Here is a 13,720-nt window from a genome sequence, read left to right as displayed (position 1 = left end):
CAATAGTCAAAAAAACCTTTACTAAGCAGCCATTGTGTGCCAGGAATAGAAGAAGAAATAAAATTTTCTAAAGTTACTAGTACTTTAAAGTACTCCAAATTTACAAGTACTTCACACATGTTATATAAAACAAATTAATTCTTTATTGGTGTGTATTTCAGTTGATGATTCTTTTGGGTGGCAGTCTTAACTACCAGTTCAATCAGATAATTGTGTGGGTGGAAGCCTCTCTCCCTCTGGATCCAAGAGCTCTAGGCCAGAATAGCATAAGGTCAGGAGAACAGGAAGCAAAAATTTTGCTCATGGGTCACTAGGAGTAATAGTGGTGCCATTCTCATTTCCACCCTTGATTCCTGAAACCTGGAATCCTGGCTTGTAGTTTACAGGCCTGAGAGTTGGGGTATAATCCAGTCTGAGTCTAAAGGCTTGAGAACCAGAAATGCCAAGAGCAGGAAAAGATCGAAGTCTCGGCCAGGCGCGGTGGCTCACGCCTGTAATCCCAGCACTTCGGGAGGCTGAGGCGGGTGGATCCTGAGGTCAGGAGATTGAGACCATCCTGGCTAACACGGTGAAAACCCGTCTCTACCAAAAATGCAAAAAATTAGCCAGGCATGGTGGCATGCGCCTGTAGTCCCAGCTAATCGGCTGAGGCAGGACAATTGCTTGAACCCAGGAGGTGGAGGTTGCAGTGGGCCAAGATTGCACCACTGCACTCCAGCCTGGGTGACAGAGGGAGACTGTGTCTTAAAAAAATAAACAAATAAATGAAATCAAAGTCCCAGCTCGCATAGGCAGGCAGAGGGAAAACTCAATTTTCCTCTGTCTTTTTGTGCTATTCAGACCCTCAATGGATTGGATGATGCCTATCTACATTGGGAAGGGCCATCTGCCTTCCTCAGTCCACCAACTTAATGCTAATTTCTTCTGGAAATACCCACACAGGCAACCCAGAAATGTTTAACCTGATATCTGGGCATCCTGTGGTGTGTATTTCAGTTGATGATTCTTTTGGGTGGCAGTCTTAACTACCAGTTCAGTCGGATAATTGTGTGAGTGGAAGCCTCTCTCCCTCTGGATCCAAGAGCTCTAGGCCAGAATAGCATAAGGTCAGGAGAACAGGAAGCAAAAATTTTGCTTCCTGTAAAATTAACCATCAGACCTCAAATTGGGTTCAAACTTGGCGCTGAAGTAGAGGAATGATTAAGTATAATTTCACATCTCTCATTTAGATTTTCCATTGGCCCAATCCTTATTAAGTCATGATTGAATCTTGCCTTTCTAGAGGTCCTATGAAACAATGAGTGATAAGTAAACAAAACAAACAAACAAATAGCTGTAGGATACAGTGTAAGCAGTAACTCCTGCTGTGAAAGATCATAAGAGTGCCTACAACAATTATAGAGGGCAGAAACTTCAATGCAAAATTCAGCACCCTCAGTAGTCAGTATCCTTGTCACAGAGAAGAGTGGGCAGAGGCAGAAGTGGAGGCACTTCTTTAGACAGTAGCAGAATGCATGCTTGTGTGATCATCAAACACCCAATTTGAGAAATGTTCTTGATTAAACACAGTGTGGGGTCAGCTCACCAAGGACATGACATACTGAAACCATCACCTTTCTATCTCCATCAGCCCCTCCCTTGACCTAAGGAGAACAGTATCTGAAAGGACAGCCATACCATTTTTTCTACTAGTGGTAGCATTATTAAATGAGAGAAATGCCATAGACTGGTATATCAGGATTTTGGCTAGGAATTGGTTGACTATCAAGATTATCTCTGTACAACATGGGGGAAATATACCTTTGTGATTTTAAAGTGTTTGAACTATTTACTTAATATTAAAGGCCTCTAGTGTCGTAACTATTCCCCCAGTGGACTGAGGAGGCTCATGGGAAAGAGCCTACCCCAAGGGAAGAGGGTCAGGTTGTACAAATCTGTTTTAATGACAGGAGAGCAGAATCAAAGTATGCATGATTTCTAAAAGATGTTTTTCAAATGAGAAGGTGGCCCAGAGTAGAAAATAATAGACAATTTGATAGTCAAATTAGATATAAAAAGTTCCCATAGGCTAGAACATTGGGATGAATCTAACTAACATGATGAATGAGGTGGGAAGAAAAGAGTGCTTTTTAAAAAATGTACAGGATGAGATAGTAAGATTTATATGATTTATTTAAAATACAGTGAGCTGCACAAACATTTTTGTTATATTCTTAACATTAAATTGAACTCATTTCTCAAATAAAATCATATCCAGCTGCCTTTCAAATTCTTGGGAAACTAGTATTTACTGGTACAATAATGGGGGTGGATACAGTTTTTGAGTTCTCTACACATAGAAATCAGTTGTTTTATGATAAGTAACAGTGAAGAGGAGATATAGTACTAGTTGGGAATTATTAGGCTATTAAATGTGAAATTACCTTAACTATCTCTGACATCTTAGGCTTATTTCACAGACATTCACCTTAGACAAATTTTCAAATGTTTAGGGATTTTTCAGATAATGTTCTGATGTTGGTTTCTAATTTAATTATGTTGTGAGCAGAGAAGACATTCTGAGTGATTTCAGTGTGTTTAAATGTATTGGGACTTGCTTTATGGCCAAGCATATTGTCTGTTATGATGAACGCTTCATGTGCACTTGAAAACTATGTGTATTCTGCATTATTGGGTATAATGTTCCACAAATGACAATTAGGTCAAGTTGGTTGATAGTGTTGTTCAAGACCTCTATATCCTTATTGATTTTCTGTCTACTTGTTTTATCAATTATTTAGAGAAAAGGTCATGAAATTTCCAGCTATAATTGTGGATATGTTTATTTATCTCTTTAGATGTCAGTATTTGCTGCATGTATTTTAAAGCCCTGTTATTAGGTACATATGCATTAAGACTATTACATCATATTAATGAGTTGGTGGACCATTTATAACTATGAAATGCCATTTATTTCTGGTCATATTCTTATCTTAAAGTCTACTCTTTTTGATAATAATATAGCTATTCCAGCTTCCTTACTTTTACTCTATTTTGATAATACAGCTACTCCTGTTTGCTTACAATTACTCTAAGTCTGTGTCTTTGTACTTATATGAGTTTCTTGTAGACAATATCGTGTCTTGCTTTATTATCCAGTCTGACTTTCTCTGCCTTTCAATTGGAGTTTTTAGATCATTTTCATTTTATATAAGTATTGGCATGATTTGATTTAAGTCTACCATCTTGCTATTTATTTTCCATTTGTCTAATTTGTTCTGTATTCCTTTTACCTCTATTTTGAAGAAAAGTTACAAAATGTTCTTTATTTGTTTTTATGTAAGTGATGTGTCTTCCCCCACCCCCATTCCCAGCTGCTTTTAAGGTTATTTTCAATTACTGATTTTTAGTAGTTTGATTATGATGTGCCTCGGTGTGATTTTTTTGTTTGTTTGGGGTTTTTTTAAATCTTGCTTTTTTTTTAGCTTCAAAAAAGGATATGGGATTTTATGAAATTGATTTAAAAATGTAACCATTATTTTTCAAATGAATTTTCTGACCATCCCCTTTCTTTTTCTGGGACTTCAGTTAAATGTACATTAGCATACTTAATATTGTCTCATGTTACTGTGATTTTGATTATTTTTTCATCCTTTTTTCTTTGTGCTTCAGTTTGGATGAGTTCCATTACTATGTCTCCAAGTTCACTGTTCATTGTTATGTCTTCAAGTTCTTTTGCAGTGTCTACTCTGCTATTAATACCATCCACTGATTAAAAAAAAATTTTAGATATTGCATTTTTAAATTTTAGTTTTTAAATGTTTCATTTTTCTGTATATTTTATTCATGATTTATTTTGAAACCTTGGTCGTATTTCTAATAGCTGTCTTAAGGTCCTTATCAGTCAACTTTATCAGTTTTTACACTTCTGTGTCTGTTTCTGTTGACTGTTTTTTCCCTCTATGGGTCAACTTTTTATGCTTCTTCATATATATTATAATTTTTCATTAGATGCTGAATCTGTGGACATAACATTGTTTTGTTGTCATGTTTTCTCTTTTTTTTTTTTTTTGAGATGGAGTCTTGCTCTGTCACCCAGACTGGAGTGTAGTGACGCGATCTCAGCTGACTGCAAACTCTGCCGCCTGGGTTCACACCATTCTCCTGCCTCAGCCTCCTGAGTAGCTGGGACTACAGGCGCCCGCACCATGCCTGGCTAATTTTTTGTATTATATAGTAGAGATGAGGTTTCACCATGTTAACCAGGATGGTCTCGATCTCCTGACCTCGTGATCCACCCACCTCAGCCTCCCAAAGTGCTTGGATTACAGGCATGAGCCACTATGCCCAGCTGTCATCTTTTAAAGATTGTTGAACTTGGTTTAGGCAGGTTATAAAGTTTCTTGTAGATTAGTTTGATTATGTTGAGGTTTAATTTTAAGGATTTTAAAAGGCAACCTAAATTAACCTTTATTCTAGGCCTAGTTTATGTTTAGTACAGAGGTATCATGCTTCTGGGGTTCTTACTGAATTCCCCAGGTATTAAACAAGATTTCTTTACTCTGGCTATTTAGAAAAACTCACAGCCCTGTGTGAGCTCTGGGAATTGTTCACCTTACAGCTTTATGGTAATCGTTCTTTCTATGACAGTTATTCTCTGGCCTCATTCTATTACTTTACTTTGAAAATTACATGTGCTTCAGTCTCCCAAAGCCCGATTTCTGTCGACTTGTTTCAGAGTCTGGTGTTTTGTTTGGGCTCCCCATCTTCCTCCATAATGATCCAGAAAATTCCTGCAGGCAGAAAGTTGGGACAGTTGTAGGACCTATTTTGCTTGTTCTCTTATATCAAGGATCACACTTCTGGCCTGCCTCCTGTTCAATGTGAGAAAAGAGTTGTTTACATAGATTGTGCAGTTTTCTAGTTATATGCCAGAGGAAAACAAGTCTCGTGCTATAGTACTATACACTCCATTATGAGTGTAAGCAAAGTTTATAGTGGAAGTTTTAATCTCTTACCTTGAAGCAAATTTTTTAATTTTTACATTTCTCCAAAATATTTTATATTTCATAAAATAATACATGGAACTTTTGGTTTTCAGTCCAGCATATAGCAGCTGGAAGTTGCCACTCTGTCCTAACAAATAAAAAGCTGAACAAACTGAAGGGTCAACAATTATTCTTAGACACATCAGTGGGTTGTGGTCACAGGGCAAACCACTGCTCCTAAATTGGAGAGCCCAACATTGAAATTCAGAGAATTGTGGCTTGCTGGAACAGAAACCCATAAGCACAAACTTCCACTGAAATCAGTGCCAAGGTGGAGAAACCTGAACTATAAGTGATAAATTGCTGGAGGCTTAGCATGGACAAGTCTGACAGATAAAAAATTCCAGGGGTACCCAGGCATCAGAGTCTCCTCACACTTTCATAAGTTTTACCTCCAGGAGCTCAATCAGTGTATTAGTCCATTTTCACACTGCTGATAAAGACATACCCGAGACTGGGCAGTTTACAAAAGAAAGAGTTTTACTGGACTCACAGTTCCACGTGGCTGGGGAGGCCTCACAATCATGGCAGAAGGTGAAGGTCACATCTCACATGGCAGCAGACAAGAGAAGAGAGCTTGTGCATGGAAACTCTCCTTTTTAAAACCAACAGATTTCATGAGACTTATTCAGTATCATGAGATAGTGAATGGGAAAGGCCTTCAGTATGGGAAAGGCCTGCCCCCGTGATTCAATCACCTGCCACCAGGTCCCTCCCACAAAACGTGGGAATTATGGGAGCTACAATTCAAGATGATATTTGGGTGAGGACACAGCCAAACCATATCATTCTACTCCTGGCCCCTCCCAAATCTCATGTCCTCACATTTAAAAACCAATCATGCCTTCCCAACCATCCCTCAAAGTCTTAATTCATTTCAGCATTAACTCAAAAGCCCACAGTCCAAAGTCTCATCTGAGACAAGGCAAGTCTTTCCTGCCTATGAGCCTGTAAAATCAAAACCAAGTTAGTTACGTCTTAGATACAATGAGGGTACAGGCATAGAGTAAATACAGCCATTACAAATGGGAGAAATTAGCAAAAACAAAGGGGCTATGTCCCCATGCAAGTCTAAAATCCAGCAGGGCAGTCAAATCTTAAAGCTCCAAAATGATATTAACTCTGTGTCTCCCATCCAGGTCACATTGATGCAAGAGGTGGGTTCCTATGGTCTTGTGCAGCTCCACCCCTGTGGTTTTTCAGGATGTAGCGTCCTTCCCAGCTGCTTTCATGGGCTAGCATTGAGTGTCTGCAGCTTTTCTAGGTGCATGGTGTAAGCTGTTGGTGGATCTACCAACCTGCGGCCTGGAGGATGGTGGCCCTCTTCTCACACCTCCACTAGGTAGTGTCCCAGTAGGGACTCTGTGTGGGAGCACCTACCCCAAATTTCCCTTCCGCACTGCCTTAGCAGAGGTTATTCATGAGGGCCCTGTCCCAGCAGCAAACTTCTTCCTGGACATCCAGGAATTTCCATACATCCTCTGAAATCTAGGCAGAGCTTCCCAAACCCCAATTCTTGACTCTGTGCACTCACAGGCTCAACACCACATGGAAGCTTCCAAGGCTTGGGGCTTATACCCTCTGAAGCCATGGCCTGAGCTCTATGTTGGCCCCTTTTAGCCATGGCTGGAGAAAGCTGAGATGCAGGGCATCAAGTCCCTAGGCTGCAAACAGCATGGAGACCCTGGGCCCAGCACACGAAACCATTTTTTCCTTCTAGGCCTCCAGGCCTGTGATGAGAGGGGCACCATGAAGACCTCTGACATGCCCTGGAGACATTTTCCCCATTGTCTTGGGGATTAGCATTCAGCTTCTCATTACTTATGCAAATTTATTCAGTTGGCTTGAATTTCTCCTTGGAAAATTGAATTTTCTTTTCTATCTCATTGTCAGGCTGCAAATTTTCCAAACTTATATGCTCTGTTTCCATTTTAAAACTGAATGCCTTTAACAGCACCCAAGTCACCCCTAGAATGCTTTGCTGCTTAGAAATGTCTTCCACCAGATACCCTAAATCATCTCTCTCAAGTTCAAAGTTTCACAAATCTCTAGGGCAGGGGCAAAATACTGCCAGTCTCTTTGCTAAAACATAACAAGAGTCACCTTTGCTCCAGTTCCCAATAAGTTCCTCATTTCCATCTGAGACCACCTCAGCCTGGACCTTATTGTCCATATTGCTATTAGCATTTTTGTCAAAGCCATTCAACAAGCCTCTAGAAAGTTCCAAACTTTCCCACATTTTCCTGTCTTCTTTTGAGCCCTCCAAACTCTTCCAACCTCTGTCTGTTACCCAGTTCCAAAGTTGCTTCCACATTTTTGTGTGTCTTCATCAGTGCCACGATCTCAGTAACAATTTACTATATTTGTCCATTTTCACACAGCTGATAAAGACATACTTGAAACTGGGCAATTTACAAAAGAAATAAGTTTATTGGACTCACAGTTCCATGTGGCTGGGGAGGCCTCACAATCATGGTAGAAGGCGAAAGGCAGATCTCACATGACCACAGACATAAGAAGAGAGCTTATGCAGGGAAACTCCCCTTTTTTAAACCATCAGATCTGGTGAGACTTATTCACTGACATGAGAATATCATGGGAGAAGCCTGCCACCATGATTCAATCACCTCTCACCAGGTCACTCCCACAACACATGGGAATTCAACATGAGATTTGGGTGGGGACACAACCAAACCATATCAACCAGGTTCTTACTGTAAATAGAGAAAAATCTCCTTGTGCTTCTGGCAAGGACCATGGAAATATAAATCATTTAAAAATATGCCAGAGCATTCTGTTCTCCTTAACAAGGCCTGTCCTCAGGAGAAACTAACCTTCTGGAGTTTTGTCAGAGCCTAACTGCCCTAGAATGAGGAAAATACCCAAGTCCAGCACCCTCTAGCTATCCTGTTCCACCAAAGCAGGGGTGGGAGGACACTGAGAAGCATATATGACGTTCACAGTCCAGAGGTACAGGCTCACTGGAAGACTGGAACCTCCTCACAGGACTAGAGAATGCTTCCCTTCCCTCCACAGCCTAGCACCACATTACTAAAAGCCTATTTACTGCAATCTCTTTATTCTAATATATCATGTCTAGCTATCAATAAAAAATTACAAAAAATACTAAAAGGGAAAAACAGAGATTGAAGAGAAAGCTTCAGAATGAGATGCAGATATGGCAAGAATGTTGGAATTATCAGACTGAGAATGTAAAACAACTATGATTAAGATGCTAAGGGTTGTAATGAATAAAGTGGACAGCATGCAAGAACTGATGGACAATGTAAGTGGAGAGATAGAATTTCTAAGAAAGAACCAAAAAATAAGTTCTAGCAATAAAACAAAACTGTAACAAAAATGAATTTCTCTAATGGAATTATTGGTAGACTAGATATGGCTGAGGACAGAATCTCAGAGCTTGAGAGTATCTCAATTGAAATCAACAAAATTGGAAATTGAAGAAAAGAAAAGACTGATAAAATAAAGCAGAATATCCAAGAACTGTGGGACAACTAACAAAGGTGTAACATATGTGTAAGGTGAATACCAGAAGCAGATGAGACAAAGAAAATATTTAGAATATGTTAATATAAAATAAATATTTGAAAGAGTAATGACAGAATTTCCTCAAATTAATGTCAGACACCAAACCACACATTGAGGAAGTTCAGAGAATGCTGAGCAGGAGAAATGTCAAAAATATTACACTTGGCCATATTATTTTCAAACTATAGACAATTAAAAATAAGGAAAAGATCCTGGAAGAAGTCAGAAAGGAAAAAACGCCTTACCTATTGAGGAGCAAAGATAATAATTCCAACCTCCCCTCAGAAATTATGCTAGCAAGATGAAATTGGAGTACAATATTTAAAGTGTTGAGAGAAGAAACCACCAACATAAAGTTCTGTACCTTGTGAAACTATCCTTCAAAAGTGACAAATAAATAAAGACTTTCTCAGACAAACAAAAACTGAAGGGATTTGTTGCTAGTAGACCTGCCTTGAAAGAAATGTTAAAAGAAATTATTTAATAAAATGGAAAATGATAAAGGTCAGAAACTCAGGTCTACATAAAATAAGGAAAGATATCTGAGAAGGAATAAGGGAAGGTAAAATAAAGGCATATATTTTTTATTATTTTTTTAACTATTATTATACTTTAAGTTTTAGGGTACATGTGCACAATGTGCAGGTTTGTTACATATGTATACATGTGCCATGTTGGTGTGCTGCACCCATTAACTTGTCATTTACATTAGGTGTATCTCCTAATGCTATCCCTCCCTCCTCCCCCCATCCCACAACAGGCCTTGGTGTGTGATGTTCCCCTTCCTGTGTCCATGTGTTCTCACTGTTCAATTCCCACCTGTGAGTGAGAACATGTGGTGTTTGGTTTTTTGTCCTTGTGATAGTTTGCTGAGAATGACTGTCCTGCACCCACTGTCCGACAATCCCCAGTGAGATGAACCTGGTACCTCAGTTGGAAATGCAGAAATCATCCATCTTCTGTGTCGCTCACGCTGGGAGCTGTAGACTGGAGCTGTTCCTATTCGGCCATCTTGGAACCACCCATATTTTTTATTCTTAATGCAAGAGATTGAACAGCTTTTTCAAAAAATAATAGCAGCAATGTATTAGATTATATATGTGTGTATATATATGTTTATGTATAAGCAAGATAAATTATAGCAATGATAATATAAATGTGATGGGGGAATTATTTATTTATTATGAGGTACTTGCATTACTTGTGAAGTGTTATAGCATTATTTGAAACTAAATTTGGATTAGTTGTAAATGTACATTGCAAACTCCAGGGTAAGCACTAAAAAAAAAGATTAAAAATAGTTTAATATGGTAATAAAAGAGAGGAAATGGAATAATAAAATGCTCAATTAAACCCACAAAAGGCAGAAAAAAGTAGAAGACAAAAATAAGAACAAAGAACAAGGGCAACAAATAAAAAATAGTAATGGATACAGTAGATATTAACCCAACTATATCAATCCAACTATATACAGTAGATATTAAACCAACTATATTATTTATATCAAGAAATAAACAATCTGAACAGACCATTGATGGTCAATGGTCTAAATGCACCAATTAGAAGATACAGAGTGTTCCAGTGAATCATGAAACAAGATCCAACTATATATTGTATACCAGAAGGCCACTTTAAATATAAAGACACATATAAATTAAATGTAAATGAATGGAGAAATACATACTGTATTAAGACAAATCAAAAGAAAGCAGAAGTAGCTATATTAATTTCAGGCAGAGCAGAGTTTAAACCATTGAAGGTTATCAGGGAAAAAAGAGGAGCATTATATGATAATAAAGTGTCAATTCCACAAGAAGACATAACAATTCTTAATGAATGTTTATGTGCCTAACAACAGAATGTTGAAATATATGAGGCAAAAAAATGATAGAACTACAAGGAGAAATAGACAAATCCACTATTATGGTTGGAGACTTTGACACTCCTCTCTCAGATATAGACAGATTCAGCAGGCAGAAAATCAGTAAGGACATAGTTGAAATATATGAGGCCAAAAAATAGTGATAGAACTACAAGGAGAAATAGACAAATCCACTATTACGGTTGGAGACTTCGACACTCCTCTCTCAGATATAAACAGATTCAGCAGGCAGAAAATCAGTAAGGACATAGTTGAACTGAACAGCATCATCAATCAACTAGGTATAACTGACATGTGTAGAGTACGTTATAGTACTTTTCTTCTCAAGCTCACATGAAATGTTTATCAAGATAGAGCACATGCTGAACTGTAAAATACACCTTAACAAATAAAATATGAACGAAAATTATACAAATTACCTTGTTAGAGCAGAGTGGAACTAAACTAAAAATAAGTAATAGAAAAGCCCAAAAAGTCTCAAAATGCTTGAAGATCAAACAACCTACTTCTAAATAACACATGGCTCAAAGAACGAATCTTCAGAGACATTAAAAATACTTTGAACTAAAGAAAAATAGAAACAAAACGTATCAAAATTTGTGAAATGTAATAAAAAGGAGTGCAATTTTGCAATTAAATACATATATTGGAAAAGAAGAAATATCTAAAATCAATCACTTCTGCCTTAGGAGGTCAGAAAAAGAAGAGCAAACTAAATCCAAAGTGAGAAGAAGCAAAGAAATAATAACAATTAGAGCAGAAATCAATAAAATTGAAAACATGAAATGAATAGAGAAAATTCTTGAAGCCAAAAGAAGGTTTTATGAAAAGAAAATCAGTAAAATTGATGAGTCTTTCATGAGCTAACTAAAAAAAAAAAAAAGTAGAGAGAACACAGGTTATTCCATCAGAAACGAAAGTGGGGACATCACTACAAATCCCATAGATGTTAAAAGAATGATAAAGGAATACTATGAACAATTCTATGTCCATACATTTGTTAACCTAGATGAAATAGACCCTTCCTTGAAAGACACCATCGGCCAAAACTCATACAAGAAGAAATAAACAATCTGAATAGGCCTACATCTATTGAAGAAATTGAATAAACAATTAATAACCTTCCAAAACAGAAAGCACCAGGCCCAGATGTGTTCACTGGTGAATTCTACCAAAAACATTAAGTAAGAAGGTTCACTAATTCTGTACCTTCTCTTTCAGAAGACGGATGCAGGTGGAATACTTCCTAACCCATTCTATGAGGCCAGCATGTCCCTAATACCAAAGCCAGACAAAGACAGTACAAGGAAAGAAAACTACAGGTCAGTACCTCTCATGAGTATAGATGCAAAAACATCAATAAAATAATGGCAAATTGAATTCAGCAATGTATAAAAAGAACTGTAAACCACAACCAAGTGAGATTTATCTTCAGTATGCAGGCCTGGTTCAATGTTCAAAAATCAATTAATGTAACCCATTACATCAAAAGAATTGATATAGTTTGGATGTTTGTCCCCTCCAAATATCATGTGGAAATGTGATCCTCAATGTGGAAGGTGGGGCCTGGTAGGTGGTGTTTAGGTCATGGGGGCAGTCATGAGGGCAGATCTCTCATGAATGGGTTGGTGCCCTCCCCACAATAATGAGTAAGTTCTCACTCCATTAATTCACATAAGAGCTGGTTAAAAAAGCCTGGCATATTTCTTGCTGCCTGTCTCACCATGTGACATGCCTGCTCCCCCTTCACCTTCTGCCATGACTGTAAGCTTCCTGAGGTCTTCACCAGAAGCAGATGCCAGCACTATGCTTCTTGTACAGTCAGAACTGTGAGCCAAAATAAACCTCTTTTCTTTGTAAATTACCCAGCCTCAGGTATTCCTTTATAGCAACACAAAATGAACTAATACAAGGGTAATGAAGAAAAATCATATACTCTTTCCAACAAATACAGAAAAACTATTTGCAAAAATCCAACACCTATTCATGATAAAAACTCTCAGTAAACCAGGAATAGAGGGAAACTTGTTCAACTTGATAAAGAATATCTGTAATAAACCTAAGCTAAGATTATATTTAAAAGTAAGAAACTCAAAGCTTTCCCACTAGTATCAGTAACAAATCAAGGATATCTTCTCTCATGACTGCTTTTCCATACTGGAAGTCCTAGCTGATGCAATAAAACAAAAGGAAGTAAATGGTGATAGATTGGAATGAAAAAACAAAACTGCTTTTGTTCACAGATTGCATGTTTTTTTATGTAGAAAATCCAAAAGAATTGACAAAAACTTCTAAAATTAATAAGCAATTATAGCAAGGTGGCAGGATATAAGGTTAAGACAAAAAAGCCCATCACTTTCCTATATACCGGCAATGAGCAAGTGAAGTTTGAAATTAAGAACACAATACCATTTACATTGGCAACCCAAAAATGGAATACTTAGGTATAAATCTAACAAAGTATGTATAAGGTCTATATGAGGAAAACTTTAAAACTCTGATGAAAGAAATCAATGAAGAATTAAATAAATGGAGAGATATTCCATATTCATGCATAGAAAGACTCAATACTGTCAAGATGTCAGTTCTTCCCAATTTGATTCAATGGAATCTCAATCAAAATTCCAGCAAGTTTCTTTGTGGATAATGACAAACTCATTCTGAAGTTTATATGAATGGGCAAAAGACACAGAATAGCCAACACAATACTGAAAAGAAAGAATAAAGTTGGAGGGCTGACACTACTTGACTTCAAGACACTATAAATTACAGCAATCAAGACAGTATAGTATTGGTGAAAGAACTGACAAATAGATCAATGAAACAGAATAGAGAGCCCTGAAATAGACCCAAATATAGTCAACTGATCTTTGACAAAGGAGTTAAGGAAATACAATGGAGAAAGTTTTTTTTTTTCAACAAATGCCACTGAAACAACTGAACTTCCACATGCAAAAAAAGAGAACAGATACAGATTTTACACCCTTCACAAAAATTAATTCAAAATATGTGGCAGCTCTAAAGTAAAATTAAAAACCATAAGACTCTGAGAAGATAACAAAAAAGAAAATCTAAATAATTTGGGGTTTGGCAATGACATTTTAGATGCAATACTGCTATGGTTTAAATGCACTTCCCCAAACAAGTATGCGTTGTAAATTTAATACCCAATCCAACAGTGTTAAGAGATGGGACCTGTAAAAGGTGATTAGGCCATTAGGTCCCCACCCTTACGGATGGATTAATGCTGTTATGATGGAAG

Source organism: Pongo abelii, chromosome 1 (assembly GCF_028885655.2).
Source record: "Pongo abelii isolate AG06213 chromosome 1, NHGRI_mPonAbe1-v2.0_pri, whole genome shotgun sequence".
In the NCBI taxonomy this organism is placed as follows: Eukaryota; Metazoa; Chordata; class Mammalia; order Primates; family Hominidae; genus Pongo; species Pongo abelii.
The sequence above is the reverse complement of the archived record's forward strand: the minus strand, read 5'-3'. Positions refer to the sequence as shown.